General features: G+C 48.8%; 1 protein-coding gene across 5 annotated transcripts in view; it reads left to right on the top strand.

Annotated features, from left to right (window-relative positions):
• LOC146799918 (reticulophagy regulator 3-like) overlaps positions 1–18984 on the top strand; it is a 137340-nt gene that overhangs the window by 20034 nt on the left and 98322 nt on the right. For all 5 annotated transcript variants that reach the window (XM_085620871.1, XM_085620872.1, XM_085620869.1 and 2 more), the window contains exons 2-3: positions 3179–3252; positions 4054–4107. The gene's annotated coding sequence lies outside the window, so the exon portion shown is untranslated. The remainder of the gene's footprint in view (positions 1–3178; positions 3253–4053; positions 4108–18984) is intronic.

The following is an 18984-nucleotide window of genomic DNA, read 5'->3' on the forward strand; positions in this document are numbered from 1 at the left end:
AATGAGAACACAAGTGTTTTGAAATGACATGTCTGATTGCCTCACCATGAAAGTACAGCCCTTATTTAAAGCACCCATAGCCAGAGTGCAGTTTGCAATGACAATATTAACATTTTCACACAACGGGCTTTATCAGACAAGAAGTCGCTACTTCCTTGGAAGACACCACTAGCCTACGATCACCCGAAGTGATCGGCTTCCCTGGCTCGCACCCAGGCAGCAGAGGCCCACAGTGCAGACCCTTCCCACACTGCCATTCAGGCTCATCATCGTTCTTCATAGTTTACAGAGACGCTAGTTTTTTTTTTCTTTTGAGTTCTATATAGCATGAACTAGACCCAAAGGTATCCGAGCGCTATACATGAGCACCAGTTGTGTTACAGATGGACACATTCATTTTGCTAGGCACGGAGATTAAGTGATTTGCCTAGAATCGCAGGATGTTAAGCGTCCCTGCCGAGAATAAAACCCGGTTCCCCAGCTTCGAGGTCGACTGCTCTAGCTGTTAGGCCACATCCATTCGGGCCTGAACTGCACCTGCAACCTTCCACAGGCCATTGAAGAAGGTCACCGAGGTGTTCCTGGAATTCATGGTCCTCAGCACCAAAAGAGAGAGCGGGGAATTTCACGCCGCTCAAATTAAGAAATAGGCAGCTGAGTAATGTACTTTTTCTCTTCGTGTAATGTGTGATCTGACGACTGGCGTGCTCGCTACTGGAGCAACTCTGCATGGTACGTAATGGCAAGGGCGGCCTACTGGGAACATAGGTCTGGAGTCTTTGTAGTGTTTGGAGAAGAATGTTGCCGTAGTCCAGGCAACGGGGGATGAGTGCTTGCATGACGTTCTGTCTAGTGTTCCAAGGAAACCATTTGAAGATTTCTTCGCAACATGCGTAGGATGTGGAAACATTAGCTGCACACTACGTTGACTTGAGCCGCTGTGCTGGGTTTATTATCTAGGGCAGGGTTACTCATAGTACGGCCCGCGGGCCGCCAGCAGCCCGTCAAGCCTTCCTCGGCGGCCCGCGGACCTTGCAGACATCCTACATGTGTTTAAAAAAAAATCAAATAGTGTAAACACTGCCGGTTGCAGCAGCCCGGACTCTGAGACTCTGCCCTGTGGGGGCCGGGGGATTCCAGTGATTGTCAAAGTGGAGATGCAGGGGCCTAAGAGGTGAAATACAACAAAGCTTTATTAACATGTAAATGGTCTTTTAAAGACCTGTGAAGTACTTGGTGCGGTGCGGCTGTGTGTGAGTGCTGGGAAGCTGTCTCAGGGCGGCTGTGTGAGCGCGTTGGGAAGCTGTCTCAGCCCAGGCTGAGGGCTGACACACACACGGGTGAGATGACAGAGGGTGACAGAGGGAGAGGGAGGGAGACAGAGGGAGAGGGAGGGAGACAGAGGGAGGGAGAGATAGAGGGAGGGAGACAGAGAGGGAGAGACTGAGGGAGGGAGATGGAGGGAGGGAGAGGGAGGGAGGGAGAGAGGGAGGGAGACAGGGAGGGAGACAAAGGGAGACAGAGGGAGCGAGACAGGGAGGGAGGGAGGGAGACAGACGGAGGGAGACAGGGAGGGAGACGGAGGGAGGGAGACGGAGGCAGGGAGACATACGGGGAGGGAGGGAGACGGAGGCAGGGAGACATACGGAGAGGGAGGGAGACAGGGAGAGAGACAGAGGGAGAGAGACAGAGGGAGGGAGACAGAGGGAGAGAGACAGAGGGAGAGAGACAGAGGGAGAGAGACAGAGGGAGAGAGACAGAGGGAGAGAGACAGAGGGAGAGAGACAGAGGGAGAGAGACAGAGGGAGGGAGACGGAGGGAGGGAGACGGAGGGGGAGGGAGAGGGAGAGAGACAGAGGGAGAGAGACAGAGGGAGAGAGACAGAGGGAGAGAGACAGAGGGAGAGAGACAGAGGGAGAGAGACAGAGGGAGAGAGACAGAGGGAGAGAGACAGAGGGAGAGAGACAGAGGGAGAGAGACAGAGGGAGAGGGGGGAGACAGGGAGGGAGACGTATGGAGGGAGAGAGACAGAGGGAGAGAGACAGAGGGAGAGAGACAGAGGGAGAGGGGGGAGACAGGGAGGGAGACGTATGGAGGGAGAGAGAGGGAGACAGAGGGAGAGGGAGGGAGACAGAGGGAGAGAGACAGAGGGAGAGGGAGGGAGAGAGACAGAGGGAGAGAGACAGAGGGAGAGGGGGGAGACAGGGAGGGAGACGTATGGAGGGAGAGAGGGAGACAGAGGGAGAGGGAGGGAGACAGAGGGAGGAGGGAGGGAGACAGAGGGAGGAGGGCGACAGAGGGAGGAGGGCGACGGAGGGAGGAGGGCGACGGAGGGAGGAGGGCGACGGAGGGAGGAGGGCGACGGAGGGAGGAGGGCGACGGAGGGAGGAGGGCGACGGAGGGAGGAGGGCGACGGAGGGAGGAGGGCGACGGAGGGAGAGAGACAGGGGAGAGAGACAGGAGGAGGGAGAGGGAGGGAGAGAGAGAGAGAGATCTGTGTATGCTGGGTCTGGTGGCTCAGTGGACGAAGGCGTCTGCTGCAGGGACCTGTGTTCAACCTCATGGTCACAATTTTTTTTTGCTTTAGCCCCGCCCCTCCCCCTCTGACCCCACCCCCACCGGTGCGGCCCTCGGCCACAAACCACACTGTAAATTTGGCCCTGAGAGAAAGTTTGTGAGTACCCATGATCTAAGGAGATCCTAGATTACTTGCGTGGTCTGTGGGTACGGGGTTTGGTCCTATCTATGATGGCCACCAGGTTGAGTCCATTAGGGAGGTCTTGATGTCAAAGACCAGTACTTCTGTCTTGTTAGAGTTGAGCTACGGGCAGTTGGTTCGCATCCAGTGTGCTACCAGGCTCATGCAGTTTGTGAAGTTGGTTCTGGCGGTGGTTGTTTTGTCCGTCAGGGAAAAGAGGAGTTGTGTGGGATCTCTGTAGGAAAAGACAGTGATGATGTTGGCGAGTAGTGTCATGTACATGTTGAAAAAGGCAGAGCTGAGGAACTGCATATTAATTTCTCTGTCTCCGTTTGTTTTAGTTCTGTAACACTGACCAATTACAAGACTTTCTGAGTAATTCAATGCTTTATTGCTCTATATTCATCCTATAAGCTCAAATTCTTTAGGAAGTCTTTAAAGATCTCATAGGATCCTTTCTTCTACTTTCCTTATGCTTAGGCCCAGCAGACTCCTTCTTATCTCCAGAGGGCGGCAGGAGCGCCACCCCCGGTGCCCTCAGATTAAAGGACTAGGTAAGTGTCTTTTTAACACAGGTAAAATAAAAAAAGAAATCTAAATTATTGGATATCTGATTCTTCTCAACTTATCTACTGCTGTTCTTCCCAACTATATCTTTTGAAGCCATGTTCTGCTTGAATTTCTTTCTGTTTGTTTCTCCTGTCTGTTTTATGTTCTCTTTTGCTATGTTTCTTAGTCCTTCATACTCTCTTCTCCTCAACCCTCCATTACAAGAACAAGGCCCTTAGTTAGGCCATCAAGACTTGCTCGTAAAAGAAAAGAAATTCATGAGATTTTAGGATCATATGCACAGTTGCCATGGTTTTGACCCCAGTTGTCCTCCCTGGACTCTGCGTCAGCCTCTATGCCTGTACTCTTCCCGAACTACCTCTGTCATGCACCTGGTCAACCACGGTCCTCATCAGAACCATGGTGAGGCCACTGTGTTTCCAGGTGAAGTGCAGGCTCCCATCTCTGTCGTTTCTGTATTTCGAGGTCTGCCTCTTTGCCCCGTGGTGCTCCTCCCTCTAACAGAGCTCCTCAGTTTCGATTCCTTCTGGCTGTTATGAATCTTCATCATGTTCCCTGTGCAGCAGGCTATTCTCCTCCGTGAGTCGACTCCTCGTTGGTGGTCCTCCGCTACCCAGGTCTTGGGTCAAAGATTGCCAGCACGAGACCCTTTTATAGTCCTTTGTTGGTTTTCCCCCTCCATGTCTTTCCTCTGTATTGTTTTTTCTGTCTTCTAATTTTTCCTTCTTTCCCTGTTTGTCAATCTTTCTTCTAGTTCTACATCTTCCTCTCGTCTTCCTTTGCAGGTCTTCGTCCACGCTCTGTATCCTGAGGGCGTCGTTGGGACTACTCCTCCTTAGGTAAGTACTCCCATCCACGGCGGGGTTTACGATAGCTTATTTGTTTCCTCATTGTTTTGTTAGCTCTCTGTAACCAAACATACAACACTATTGTTCACTCTCAAGCATACTAGCTAGACGTAATTAAAACCACATGTTGAAAACTCACGCATATTCAACCCACTAGCTGGAGGCTAGCTGTGCATTTGTTTTGCTCTCGACACACAAAAAACATGAAACCAATATATAGGCATTTTCATTAACCCTAAGACTAATTACTGCATATTTCACTCCCTGAGCATGCTACAAATGGTTTACATTGCCTGGACATATATCTACTTTTCTTTCTGCAAGGTTGCGTCAACAGTTAATTAACAACAAATGACTGCTCATGGCTGAGAATTAGTCTGGGGAATACAGAGGCTATTTATTTTCTAAATTGTCATACTTTTCTCTGTAAGCTCCTCATACTCAAAAATGTTGTGCTCTGCTTCACTATTCACGCTACTAGCAAGACCTAATGAAACCCAAAAATCATATTGAACCCACACTTTAGATCAACAAGAGGCTTAATGTCAAAAGCAAAACCTGAGGTACACTTGTACATCTTTTATTTCCGACAGTTATGTCTTACCATTGGTTCTGGTCTCTTAAACAACACGAATGCCCCATCAGCCAGGCCGCAGAATGTTTGGTGCCATGCTTCGATTTCTCTCTGGCAATGCCAAGTCTGCTAGGAATTCGGCCAGATACTTGGGCAGTGGATTGTCAGCTGAGGGTCATTTGTCTCTATGTGGATGCTGGGCTCGGAATGTTCATCGGGCAGATACTTAGGCGGTGGATTGTCAGCTGGGGGTCATTTGTCTCTATGCGGATGCTGTGCTTGGAATGTTCATCTGGCAGATACTTAGGCAGTGGATTGTCAGCTTGGGGTCATTTGTCTGTATGTGGATGCTGTGCTTGGAATGTTCATCTGGCAGATACTTAGGCTGTAGATTGTCAGCTTGGGGTCATTTGTCTGTATGTGGATGCTGTGCTTGGAATGTTCATCAGGCAGATACTTAGGCTGTAGATTGTCAGCTGGGGGTCATTTGTCTCTGTGTGGATGCTGTGCTCGGAATGTTCATCGGGCAGATACTTAGGCTGTAGATTGTCAGCTGGGGGTCATTTGTCTCTGTGTGGATGCTGTGCTTGGAATGTTCCATCAGGCAGATTCATAGGCAGTGGATTGTCATATGGGGGTCATTTGTTTCTATGTGAATGCTGTGCTCGGAATGTTCAGCAGACTGCTTGTTTCTTGAAGCCAAATTCGTTTGCCAACAAATTCAGAATCTTACATTGAACTAGTTGCTGTCAGAGGCACCACATACACTCCCCAACCCACTACAATCTTTCCAAAAATGAGTGCCCAAAGTATTTGCACCCCAATAATCGGGCCTTTTATTGGATTTTGGACCTGAAAGCATCTGTTCATGCAGGCTGCAAGGGAGTATTACATCAGACTATTTACTAGAAGAAAACCAGCATTGTGAAAGCCAGAGTCTCTCGTTTTTTGGGACCCATTGGGTTTGCCAGTGCCTTTTGGTGATGCTGTACAGCAGTTGCTGTGCAGCATGGGCAACGCAAAAGTCTGTCATTTTTTAGGCGCCCACATGCAGGCGTTATTGCTTGCCTGCTTGTCATTACATGCCTAATAACTGATACGGGGGCATTTTCTTTTGCGTATCCAATCAATCAATCATGGCATTTGTAAAGCGCACTACATACCCGCAAGGGTCTCAAGGCGCTGGGGGGGGGGGGGGGGTTTGGGGGTAGGGAGGAAGCTGCTTCTGTTCGAAGAGCCAGGTCTTGAGAAGTCTTCTGAAGGTCAGAAGGTCTTCGGTCTGCTGCAGGCGGATGGGGAGGGTGTTCCATGTCTTGGCGATGAGGTGGGAGAATGATCTGCCGCCGGCGGTCACTCTTCGGATGCGGGGGACGGTGGCGAGGGCGCGGTCTGCGGAGCTGGCGGGTGGGGGTGTAGAGGCTGAGTCGGCTGTTGAGGTACGTTGGTCCGGTGTTGTGGAGTGCCTTGTGTGCGTGGGTGAGGAGTTTGAAGGTTATCCTCTTGTTGACAGGGAGCCAGTGTAGGTCTCTCAGGTGGGGTGTGATGTAGCTGCGGCGAGGGATGTCGAGGATCAGGCGTGCGGAGGCTTTCTGGATGCGTTGAAGCCGTTTCAGGAGTTTGGCTGGGGCTCCTGCGTAGAGTGCGTTTCCGTATTCCAGCCTACTGCTGACGAGGGCCTTGGTGACCGTCCTTCTAGTTTCGGTGGGGAGCCACTTGAATATCCTGCGAAGCATGCGGAGGGTGTTGAAGTAGGAGGAGGAGACGGCATTGACCTGCTTCGTCATGGAGAGGGCAGAGTGGAGGATGACCCCTAGGTTGCGTGAGTGGTCGGTGGGTGTTGGGGGTGTTCCTAGTGCAGTCCGCTACCAGGAGTCGTCCCAGGCCGAGGGGGTGGATCCGAGGATGAGGACCTCCGTCTTGTCCGAGTTCAGCTTCAGTCGGCTGTTCCTCATTCAGTCGGCGACGGCCTTCATTCCTTCGTGGAGGTTGGTTTTGGCGGTGTGGGGGTCCTTGGTGAGGGAGAGGATCAGCTGGGTGTCGTCGGCGTAGGAGATGATGTTGAGGTCATGCCGTCGTGCAATGTGTGGGCGAGTGGTGCCATGTAGACGTTGAACAACGTTGGGCTGAGGGATGAGCCTTGAGGTATGCCGCAGATGATCTCGGTGGCTTCGGAGCAGAAGGGGGGGAGGCGGACGCTCTGTGTTCTGCCGGAGAGGAAGGAGGAGGTCCAGTCCAGGGCTTTCTCTTGGATTCCGGCGTCGTAGAGGCGTGTTCGTAGTGTGCGGTGACAGACCGTGTCGAAGGCGGCTGACGGGTCCAGAAGGATGAGGCCGCGGTTTCTCCGTTGTCTAGCAGGGACCTGATGTCATCGGTGGCGGCGATGAGGGCTTCGGTGCTGTGGTTGCTGCGGAACCCGGACTGGGACGGGTCCAGGATGCTGTTCTCCTCGAGGAAGCTGGTCAGTTGTTTGTTGACGGCCTTTTTGATGATCTTCGCCGGGAACTGGAGCAGGGAGGAGGGTCGGAAGTTCTCGAGGTCCTTGGGGTCCGCCTTGGGTTTCTTGTGTAAGGCGTTGATCTCTGTGTGCTTCCAGCTCTCTGGGAAAGTAGCTGTCTTAAAGGAGATGTTGATGGTCTTCCGGAGATGGGGTTCGATGGTGCTGTTGGGTTTGTTGAAGATGTGGTGTGGGCAGGGGTCTTCCGGGGATCTGGAGTGGACGGTGGTCATGATCTTGATGGTGTCGTCGTCGTTGATGTTGGTCCAGGAGATCAGGCGGTCGGTGCGGGTGGTGGTCGTGGGAGCGGGGGTCTCAGTGGTTGCCGGGGTGGTGACAGTGTTGAAGCTGTCGAGGATGTCTGCGATCTTGCTGTGGAAGAAGGTGGCCAGCGAGTCTCACAGGTCTTGTGAAGGTGCGATGTCGTTGGAGCTGGGGTTGGAGAGTTCCTTCACGATGTTGACGAGCTCTTTGCGGTTGTGTGCGTTGGTGTCTAGGCGGTCTTTGAAGGAGGTCCTTTTGGCGGATCTGATGAGGTGGTGGTGTCTGCGGGTGACGTTCTTGTGGGCGGTGTAGCTTTCCAGTGTTCGTTCACGGATCCAGGTTTTTTCAAGTTTTCGGCAGGTTCTCTTGGAGGCCTGGAGGTCTTCGGTGAACCAGCTGGCTTTCTTGCTATTGTGGGTGTTGGAGGGCTTCTTGAGGGGGGCGAGGTTGTTGGCGCAGTCGTTGATCCACTGTTTGAGGTTGCGAGCGGCGGTGTCGGGGTCAGTCGGATCTGTGGGTGGGTTCCGGGCGAGGGAGGTGGAAAGCTGGTCTTCGGTGACTTTGCTCCAGGAGTGGCGCGGCATCTGTTGGGTGAGGTGGTGCGTGGTGGGTTTCCAGAAGGTGAAGTGAATGCAGCGGTGATCGGTCCAGTGGAGCTCGGTGGTGTGGTTGAAGGAGACGTGGGAGCTTGTGGAGAAGATGGGGTCAAGCGTGTGTCCGGCGGAGTGGGTGGGTGACGAGATGCCTCAAGAAATGGAAATAATAAATAGGAATAGCACAAACAGTGATTTTACTAGGCAGGGGCTTCAGCAGCATTTTGCTGCCCAGTCATAGCCCAAAAACAAGATTTTTTCAGGATTGCAATGGAGAAGCAGGGGGGAAGGAAGCAACGGGGGTGACTGGGGAAAGAAAAAGCAGAGCATGAGGGAAAGTAACACACTTCAGAAAGCAACACATAGTACCATGGAGTTTGGGGTAGTTTGGTTGGGAGGAGAAGCACACGAGAGAGCTTGTAACATGAGCGAGACAACAGCACAGAAAGCCGGGGGGCATGCAATGGAGAACTCTGAAAGACACATGGACTTATGAAGTGCTTAAGCAAAATAAGTAGTTTGCTAAAGGTGAGCCATAGAAGATGGGGAAGAGAATGTGCTCCATGGGAGGGTCAAACTCAAGAAGAACAACCTGGAACAAGAAAAGTTAGCAATTTAGAATCCAGCAAATGACTCAAAATTAAGCCAACCATCAGTAAACAGCGAGTGGGCTATAAGCCTAGGCAAGTTCTTTGAAAGCCCACAATAATTCTTTTTAGCTCAACCTAAAAAAACATCCACCACATAAAATTGTCTGTGTTTTCTTCCTCATTAACAACACATTGTGAGAAGGTGCCCTCTTTTTGCATGGCCGCCCCCCACTTTTTGCCAAACTATTGATGTCATTTGACTGAGTGTGCCCTGGGTTCCTGCCAACTAGGTACCCAGGGCCTATGTTCTTTCCCTAAACTGCATTAATACAAAACCCTTTGTCCGCATGTAAGTCCCTTGTAACTGGTACCATAGGTACCAAGGGCAACTTTGACCAGGGAAGGCCTCTAAGGGCTGCAGCATTTATTGTGCCACCCTTGAAGGCCCTGTACCTTTACACACACACACTGCCCTTGCAGGTTGCGTGTTTTGGTGCAACAAAGTGAAGAGTCGACATGGCATTCATCACTGTGTGCCATGCCTACAACCCACTTCCCTGGCATAGGTAAGCCACCCCTATAGCTGGGTGCACTATACCAGTGGTGAGGGTACAGGTGCATGAGCTCTGTACCCCTACAGTGTCTAAGCCAATTCTTAGACTTAGATGCCAGTGTGGGATTTAATGAAAAATGCACTCAGAGGGCATCTTAGAGATGCCCCCTGAAAAACGACCTAACTCTAGTGTCCTGGCTCAGTGGCTGCTCACCAGCTGCCACCACCAGACCGGTTTCTGGACCCCTGGGTCTAGAGCCTGCTACTCTCTGGGGTCTGGAACAATGCACATCCTGGCACGAGGTGCCAAGCCTCCTCCCCCAGAATGGGCAGGGTCCACGAAGGGGAAGCTTCAAAGGCTTGCCGCCTTTGTGAGCTACCCCAGCCATTTGCTGCTTCCAGCAACTGGCCCCCACCAGCTGTGACCCCCACTTTGGGTGGGAGAATCAGCAGAAAAACCAAGTGAGGAAGGGAGGTGTGCCCACTTTTGCCAACCCCACCCCTCTGGTGGGGGAGGCAAGGTGAAGCACAACACTCAGTCCCCGCCATCTTGCAGATTTGGGGATCCAGCCAACCAGAGAGAGACATATTCTCCCCTCCCCAATGTTCACCCTTCCACTGAAGGGTGGCATAATAGGGGGTGTAATCCCTCCAAGGAAGTGACCCATTGGTCCCGACCTGTACCTACCTATAACGCTCCTAAATTTAGTTTTAGAGGCAATCCTGAAACTTGCTTCCTCAGACAAAAAATGACTAGATGAAGGGCAGAAGAAGGACCAAAGAAGTCGTGCTGAACTAAGAAGAGGAGGACGCCCCCTGACTTGGCCCCTGCCCTACCGGCCTGTCCCCGCCTCGAACCTCCTCCTGCGAAATCCCAGTGTGTCCTGCAGCCAGCATCCCCCAAGAACCCGGAGGTCCTGCCCTTCCTTCCAAAACCAAGACTTTCTCTCCCATGAGCACCAGGTTTGCTCAACAGACTCTGGCTCCAGTCAAATCTGCAAGTCTGCACCCGAAGCCCTCGCCCGAGTGGCCCAGCCCCACAAGGAGGTCTCCCTGGTGATTCCGACCTGAGATCTGGTGATCTCTGACCTGCCTCGAATCTCCAAACGACTCCTGCAGCCCCTTTCTGAAGGATTCCCCGCGACCGAAGCTGGTATGAAAACCCAACGCCTGCACCCGATGTCCCACGGCCTTGGGTGGCCCAACCGATGGTGTCCCCAGGCATCTCAACTTATCTCTCCAACCAGTGGTCACCTCCAGAACATCTTCGTCCCCGAGCCTGCAATGTTTGTTGCAACTGGAAAATCCCCATTGGGTGCTAACTTGGATCCCCCTTTGCCCTGCGCCTAACACCAGGAGCTTTGCTCCCACAAACTTGTGGCCTGCTTGTGAGCAGCCACTAATGGGAGGCCCCCTATCCCCCATTGGATAACATTGAGCCTCAGCACCCGGCTGCCCTAGTGCTGCTGAGTGTGTTCTGAGAGTGCATCCTCGAATACCAACTCCCACAAATAAGTACTCACCTGCAAACTTTTACCTTCATTTCTTTCCGTCTGATTGCATTGACTGTTTTTCCTTGAAAATTCTTCGAAGTGTGGAGTTGGTTTGTATGAAACATTGAAAAACGGTAAATGTACTAAAAGTGAATTACTTACCTTTTGTCTAGGAAATGTCTCAGTGTGATATCTAGCGATATCACTGATTAGCAAAAGTAACTTAAAAAGTAATCTAAAAAGTAACGTGCACAGTAATCTGTAAAGTAACTGAAAAGTAATTTCGAACTGTTGACTTACCTGTAATTCAACCAACTGCATTTGAACCTGCATTCAACTGCAAATCACTGCATATGATTTTGCAAAGTATTATTTCACTTACCTGCACCAGGCTTGGCTTGGGTCTAGAAATAAAAGAACTAAATAATATTTTTGATACAAATACATTGGTCTGAGTTCAGTCTTTGAGTGTGTGCCATCATTTCTTGTACAACGAATGCCTAACACTACCCTCTGATAAAGCCTTACTGCTCACCCACACTACCACAAATCGAGAGTAAGGTGCTATCTACTTTTACCTCTGCCTACCTGTGGGGTTCCACTGGACTCTGTGCACACTATACCTAATTTTGGTATAGTATATACAGAGCCAGCTTCCTACACACGTCAACTATGTAAACTTATATTTCTATCAACATTTTAGCTTGCATGCATTTTATGATGTCATAAATAGTTTTATTTGATTGAAGCTGCATTTATCACATGCATTAAACTGCCTTTACACAAGTAACAGGCATAAAATAAACTTTGTACCACCAACCAAGAGTAAAATAGACTGCAGTGCTATGCTAGTTGTCATAGATAAGCTGAACACATATTTGGCTAAATGACATCCAGTTTTGCAATAGTCTGTTATAATTTACTCTTTTCAATTGATGTTGCTTTTGCTTCACAAACTGCATTGAATACATATTTAAAAGTCTATCCTTCGGCATCTGTGGTTCAAATAACATAAACAATATATCCCACATGTAAATGATACATGGGTCCCTATTTGGAGTTTGGCATATGCCGTACACTGTCACCAACAATGCAGATATCCTGTCAGCAGCAGTGTAAGCGCGTTATAGTCTGTAGTGCTCTTTGATGGGATATCCTCCACTTTCTGATGCAGTATCCCGTCCGACAATCTCTAAATAAGGCCCGTAACCTTGAATCTGATTATTGTGAAATATTATTCTGTTGGATATATTTATTTTTTTTCTCTTACATTGACATATGAAATTCGGACATAAATATCAGTTTGGGGCAAAATCAAATGGAGTCTCGTTTGCTAGAAATATTACTAGGCAGTGCCAACCACTCTTATTTTGCTAATCTGCAGGTAATAATTGGGATCCCAAAAGGGCGGGGTGTCACAAATGTAAACAGACTGGACACCAAACTGGAAATTCTGCCTATCTCAAAAAGAATCCCCCTGCAGAGCATTGGTTTGGCAAATCTCCAGGTGGAGTACTTAGTGTACCCTGAGCAAATCAGAGTGCACACAGAAGCTACACTGGTCTGTAAGGGCGAGGCAGATCTTGCAACCATAGCTGTTTGGCCCACTAACATTGAAAAAACAGCAACCCTTAATTAATGGGATCATAGTAGAAGCCCTGAGAGATACAGGTGCAAGTGTCACCATGGTGACTGAAAAACTGGTATCTACAGGACAGTATCTGACTGGAAAGACCTATCAGGTCACCAGTGTTCATAATGTTACTAACGTTCATCCCATGCCTATGGTGTGCTTAGAATGGGGAGGGGTAGTGGTCTCTTCTGAAATCCCAGTTGAATATCTGCTAGAAAATGATCTGGAGTCTTCAGCTTGGCTGAGGTTGAGCTTCGGTCCCATGCAACCATGCTGGGAATTCCTGAATGGGTGTTCATAAAAACCTGAGCACAGTGCAAGGCCCAGGGTGAACAAGAGGGGTTGGAACCTGAAAAGACGGATCAACTCTGCAGGAGAAAAGGTAAGAAGTCTGGGAAACCAACTTCTGATTAGCCGTAAGCTCCGGTCCCCTCCCCCAAGGAGGAAGACCTGTCCGCCCCAGAGGGAACTGAGCTCCAGGAGCTTGGGCATTACACGACTGAGCTTCTAGGCAAAGGAGGGCCCTTGAGAGAAGAGCTATGCCAAGGGCAGAGGACCTGTTCTACCAGGGATGTGGAATTCCCGACGCCCAGGACATATTGTTTGGGGTTAAGGGCAACAAGTTTTAATGTGCATTTCGTCCTTGGGACAAGCAGGCCCAACCCCCTGCAGCACAAATCCTCTGGCTGCCAGTATGCAGTACCCCATTAAGGATCAGGGAAGGGCACTGCCTGCAGTTATGTTAATATTTGTGTGCATATGTTAATGCTGTTCAAACTTGTATTTATGGTTCATTAATTGAAAGCCTTTATTATTAGGGGGAGCGCTCTCAGTAAATGTAAGTTCTGACTGCACTACTGACAGTGGTTCCAGTATAAAAATGTGTACTAACGGTTTCAAAGTTTAGCAATAAGAGGCTATGCATAATGCTCTCTGATTGGATGTAAATTTTTGCAGAAGCTTGAAAGCAAGATTAGTGATTTTTTGCTTTCAATATAAAATGTCACTAAAAAATGAAAGTAGGAAACATTTTTTTTGCTAAACTACTGTAAAATTTCAGGTACCATTTCTTTGCAGCATCATTTAGTAAAATGTGTTGATGCATGCTAGTATTTCCCCCAAATAGTCATATTAGAAAATCAGTGTAACCAATTCCAATAACATTTTGGGAAACATAAACAAGCATTGGCAAAGCCAATAAGTTTGAAATGGTGGCCAGCTTTTTAGTTTTGGCAATGCGTGACTTGTTTTTGCATGGTTTTTGTAAAACCTTATTGATGTGAGAGCTGCCGGACCCTCACCATTATAACAAACATTGGCTAAAGCAAAAATAGTTTTTGGTCTCAAAAAGCACACACTGCCACATTAGTTACTGGCACTGAACAAAACTAATTTGTGTGCCGATATGCTCCTTGTGAAAGAGCAGAATGCTGTCACTCACCGTGAAGCCAGCCTATACAGAGAGAGAGAGAGAATTTTAATAAACACAAAAGGTGATGGTTAACGCAAGACCAAATTAGGGGCCCAATTATTAAAGAGTCTCAAAAGTGCACCCTTGGTAAATGTACTTGCAATAAGGGCAGCAATATGGCTTTTGTGAATTCACAAGAATTTACAGCAGCAGGGCAAGAGATGGTACTGCTAGAAAATATTTGTGAACTGAATTTTAGCATGAGCATATATGCATGTGTAGATTTACTCATGCGAAAACCCGAGTGTTTGCAAGTTTATTTTCCCTTCAACCACTTTTTTCCCAACTCTGGAAGAAGGTTTACTTCTGCCACTGTCAGGAGTAAATTTAAAACATTTCTCAGTATTGGAAACGATTAGAGGAGTTGTTGAACACCCTTAAAACATGCAACTGGCTTTACTAAAGGCTGATGATATGGAAAAGCATGGCAAAAAATGGGGAGATAAACTTGGTACAAAACAGGAGGCCTTTGAGAGATCTTTAGAATTGGGGCAAACTGCCATTTGCTTAGCAGGATTACAAGCCCAACATTATAAAAAAAAAAATCATATTATACGCCAGCAAAAATCGCCCAATGGGGTGGGCAGGAGGGAACTATGTGCCCCAGATGTGAGAGCTACGATGCAGATTTGATTCACATGATGTCAACCTGTCCCAAGCTGCTGTGTTTAAAAGAAGAAATTGAGAAATTTTTTATACATTCTTTAAAAATTAATATTCATCTCCCTTCAGTAGTAATTCTGTTGGGAATTAGGGGGGAGGATGAAGCACTAAAGACCTCAGAATATTTCATATTTCTTTCTATGGCGGTGCTGCGAATCTGTATCTGCACGGCGTGGCTAGACCCTAATCCACCAACTTTTCAGCAATGGATTGCCAGGCTTCTTTCGATTTATAACCTCGAAAGCAAAAGCAGAGATGAGGTTTTGTGTAGACTACAGATGTCTCAATGCTGTCGCCAAGACATATGCGCATCCCATATCCATGATGAGTTGATAGACAAATTGGGGGCAGCTAAGTTTCTCAGTACCTTTGACTTAACCTCAGGGTACTGGCAGATAAACATGGCCCCAGGAGCCAAAGAGAAAACCGCATTCTCGACCCTAAATGGGCATCTTCCCACCTTCCAAAGGTTGGTGAACAAAGTTCTGGCTGGGCTGGAGGCTTTTAGTGCGGCATACCTATGTGATATTGCTGTCTATAGCTCCACCTGGTAGGATCACCTGATCCACTGTGGCAAGGTTTTGCAGGCCCTGCAGACTGTAGGCCTCACTGTCAAGGAATCTAAATGCCAGATAGGGCAGGCCACAGTTGTATACATGAGCCACCTTGTAAGTGTATGCCAAGTTCAACCCTTACAACACAAAATCGAGACCATTCTGGATTGGGAAACTCCAGCCACCCAGACCCAAGTCAGGGCATTCCTTGGCTTGACTGGGTACTACAGGAGGTTCTTGTAGGGGTATGGTACCTTTGTAGCACCCCTCACAGAACTCACCTTTAAGAAGGTGCCCAAAAAGGTGAACTGGACAGTTAGTGGTCAAAAGGGCAATGTGCTTGGTACCCATTCTCAAAGCTCCCGATTACTCTGCACAGTTCACTGTGCAGACTGATGCCTCTGACCATGGGATATGAGTGGTCCTATCGCAAACCACCGATGATGGCCATGACCAGCCTGTTGCTTTCATAAGTAGGAAGTTACTCCCCAGGGAACAGTGTTGGAGCGCCATCGAGAGGGAATCCTTTGCTGTGGTTTTGTCCATGAAGAAGTTGAGACCAACCTGTCACTTCCTTGTCAAAACAGACCACAGACCTTTCAGAATCCTGATGCAGATGACGGGTGAAAACCCAAAGCTTTTGAGTTGGTCGGTCTGCCTACAGGTAATGGACTTTAGGAGTGGAACACAGATCTGGGACTGACAATGCCAATGCAGATGGCCTTTCCAGGATAATCCACTTAGACAATGAAGACTCTCTTGTGAAAAGTTCTCATCCTCCTTTTGTTTGGGGAGGGGGGTTGTGTAGGAAAGTGCTTCGTTTACATGGACACCCCACACTTTTTGCTGGGTCTCTGCTAACCAGGTCCCCAGCAACAGTGTTCTTTTCCTAAAACTGCACCATTGTTCCATAGATGTCACCCCTTTATGATCCCCAAGAGCTGCTGCACAAATGGTGCTACCCTAAGGGACCCCTCACCAAGCTCATGCAAACTGCCACTGAAGCCTGCGTGTTTTGGTGCAGAGAAATATGGAGAGTCGACATGGCACACACCCCTGTGAGCCATCCCTGAAGCACACTGCATATGGTATAGGTAAGTCACTCCTACAACAGGCCTGGCAGCTCTAAGGCTGTGTGGACTATACCCATGTGTGGACATATCTGTGATTCAAAGTTCACCCTTAAATACCACAAGTGCACAGGGAAGACGTACCGAGTGCATGAGCTTGACACCCGTCATTACGAGTTTCCTGGCTACATGATGGCGTCACTGTACCGCCAGATGTTTGGTACCAAACATCTCGTCTTAGTAAACCCACGCTGATGCCAGAGTTGTATTTACTCAGAAATGCACCCAGAGGGCACAGTAGAGGTGCCCCCTGAAAACCTACTGACTACTAGTGTGTAGACGGACTAGTCTCGACCAGCCCGCCACCGTAGACAAGTTTCTGACCTCCCGAGGTGAGAGCCTTCGCTCTCGGAGGCCAGGAACAAAGCCTTCCCTGGGCTGAGGTGTTCACACCTCCTCCACGCAGGATGTACCTTGCAGGGTGGGAAGCTTCAAAGGCCCTGTCTTTTGGCGGCATGACAGTTGGGAAAATTAGTAAGATTAGGAGGTGTGCTCATATCAAGCCAGCACTACCGCTCAGGTGGACTAGCTGATGTGAACCCCACTTTTCAAATTCCTCCATGTTATTTTGGGCGGTATTAGCATTCTAGGGTCAGGGTTATGCCCACATCCTACAGGAAGTGGTCGTATAGAGGATATAGACACCCTAAAGGTAGGTAGCCCATTGGATACTACCTGTCACTCCCTTTAATGCCCCTAAATTGAGTATTTAGGTGGCAAACCTGAACCCAAGAACTCGGATTTGATGGATATAGAGAAGAAGGATGAAGAAGAGTCACTGTCTGGTCAGAGCAGCAGAAGTGCTGTGGGCTTTTGGCGCGAAACCCTGGCTGCCGCAACGTCCCTCGACATTCACGACAGAGTGAACCGTCCTGCCAGCTGGAGGACTACCAAAGCCTTGGGTAGCCTGCCAGCCCCTCGCAAATCACCTGAAGTCTCCCTTGGAGTAGAGGAGCAACTACCCTGCAGGCAGTGACAAACCGAGTCCAGTCCACTTCCTTGCAGCTCCACAGCCTGACCGACACTGCAGACGACCAGGGAGAGGTACTCATGCTCTGGAAGGTCCGATCGGTCTCCCCACCGAGCGTGAAGACACCAGGACCATCCGGAGTTGTGCAGCACCAATCCCTGGGGTACCGGACGCCCTGTACCCCACAGCAGCACCAGGAGTCCAATCCGGATTCCCCCTGCCCCACGACTGAGCAGCCACAGAGGGCAGTCCGCATCATCGAGACCCACTTTGTGAGTGGCCAAGCTGTCTTGATTTTGCGCATCCAGCCCCGCCGACTTAACCACACTGCACCCACGCCGCCTGGCCGGGTACCGACGAACCGGCTGTGCTCCTTTGCTCCTAAAACCCTGTTTGGGATCCCTTGGACTTGTTCACTTATTCCCCTGTGCAGCCTGTGCTTAGGTGTCCCTTCTTGTCCTTAGCACACCCAGCTACTGACTTCACCAGCACCCTGCTCCCAGTCGAATCCGGGCAGGTCCCAAACAACTGCTGGTAGTACTTTGGACCTTGGGCCCTTACTATTCTGAATCCTGAAGGTGATCCCCCAAAGGTGACTGTACCTACCTTTATTGCATTTATGACCTTTCCTCCCATAGGATTGCATTGTGCGTAAAGGCGAACAAGTTAGAACTATTTGCTAAAAAATAGATATCGAAGAAAGTATTTAGCTTTTCGTTCCAAAACATATATAAAAAAACGTGTTATTTTTCTAATGTGGTCTTATGTGGATTTATTCTTTGAGTGTGTGTCTCATTTATTTATTCTGTAAGTACAACAAATGCTTAGCACTACCCTCCTGATATGCCTAACTGCTCGCCCACAGTACCAGAAAAGAGATCAGGGCATGAGTGCCATGGGGTGCAGTGCCACAGCACCCTGGCCAGTGTGGAGATATAAGGCTGGTAATTCCCCCCTCGGATGGTTGCACGGGGTGTGTGGCAAGGGGAGGGGGCTATGGTATCACTGCAGTTAAAAATCGGAAGAGTTCACACTTGGATATGTGCAGTTGTTTAATGGCTAATGGAATAAGAAATGGAAATGTAGGAAACATAGTAAATCCAGTAAGATCCGTGCAGAAATGGATAGCCGAGTAACGGGTAGCAATGCTTAATGATGCAAAATGAACTTTGATTCTTTAGAACCAGAATGCTGCAATGAAGAAGGGCAATGGGGAGATGCAATAGGGAGGCAAAGTGCTGTGCACTGTTTATAGAAAAGCACATGTTTTTGTTAGGCATCGCACTTTAAGAATTGGCACTTTACTGTAAGCCTTGTGTTTTTTTTTTTTAATTTTAAGCACGGTGCACTTTCTTACTCGTGGGCTTTATCGAGGTGCAATGAAGTAGATTAGGCACTCTATATACAGAATAATTCAATAGGGATGTGAAATTAATTGAAATTATGTAATATGTCAGAAATGTCTGAGAAAAGCATATATATATTCTTGCACTGCACTTTCGGGTATGGCAGAAATGTGGGCACCTTGCCATTCTAAGCCTGCTTCTATTGCACTTTAAGCACAGCGCACTTTCTAAATGTGTTGATTTCTCTGTGGCGCCATGAAATGCACCCTGGGTACTTTGCATACGGGAGCGTGCAATTGGGAAGTGAAATATATTGATATTTCTGTTTGAAATGTACATAGATATTTTTGCACTGCATTTTAGTTTATGGCATTGTATATCTTCAGTTAAGCTTCCTTCGGCACTGCGTTTTTAGGGTGAAATGCCTTTATATTTTGAAACCCAGGACTTAGATGAGGGTATATAAAGATCTCTTGAGAATTGACTCATTTAATGCCAATGGGCTGAATAATAAGCGTATGGCATGGGCAATTGAAGATT

The sequence above is a fragment of the Triturus cristatus genome, chromosome 8 (assembly GCF_964204655.1).
Source record: "Triturus cristatus chromosome 8, aTriCri1.1, whole genome shotgun sequence".
NCBI classification, from domain to species: domain Eukaryota; kingdom Metazoa; phylum Chordata; class Amphibia; order Caudata; family Salamandridae; genus Triturus; species Triturus cristatus.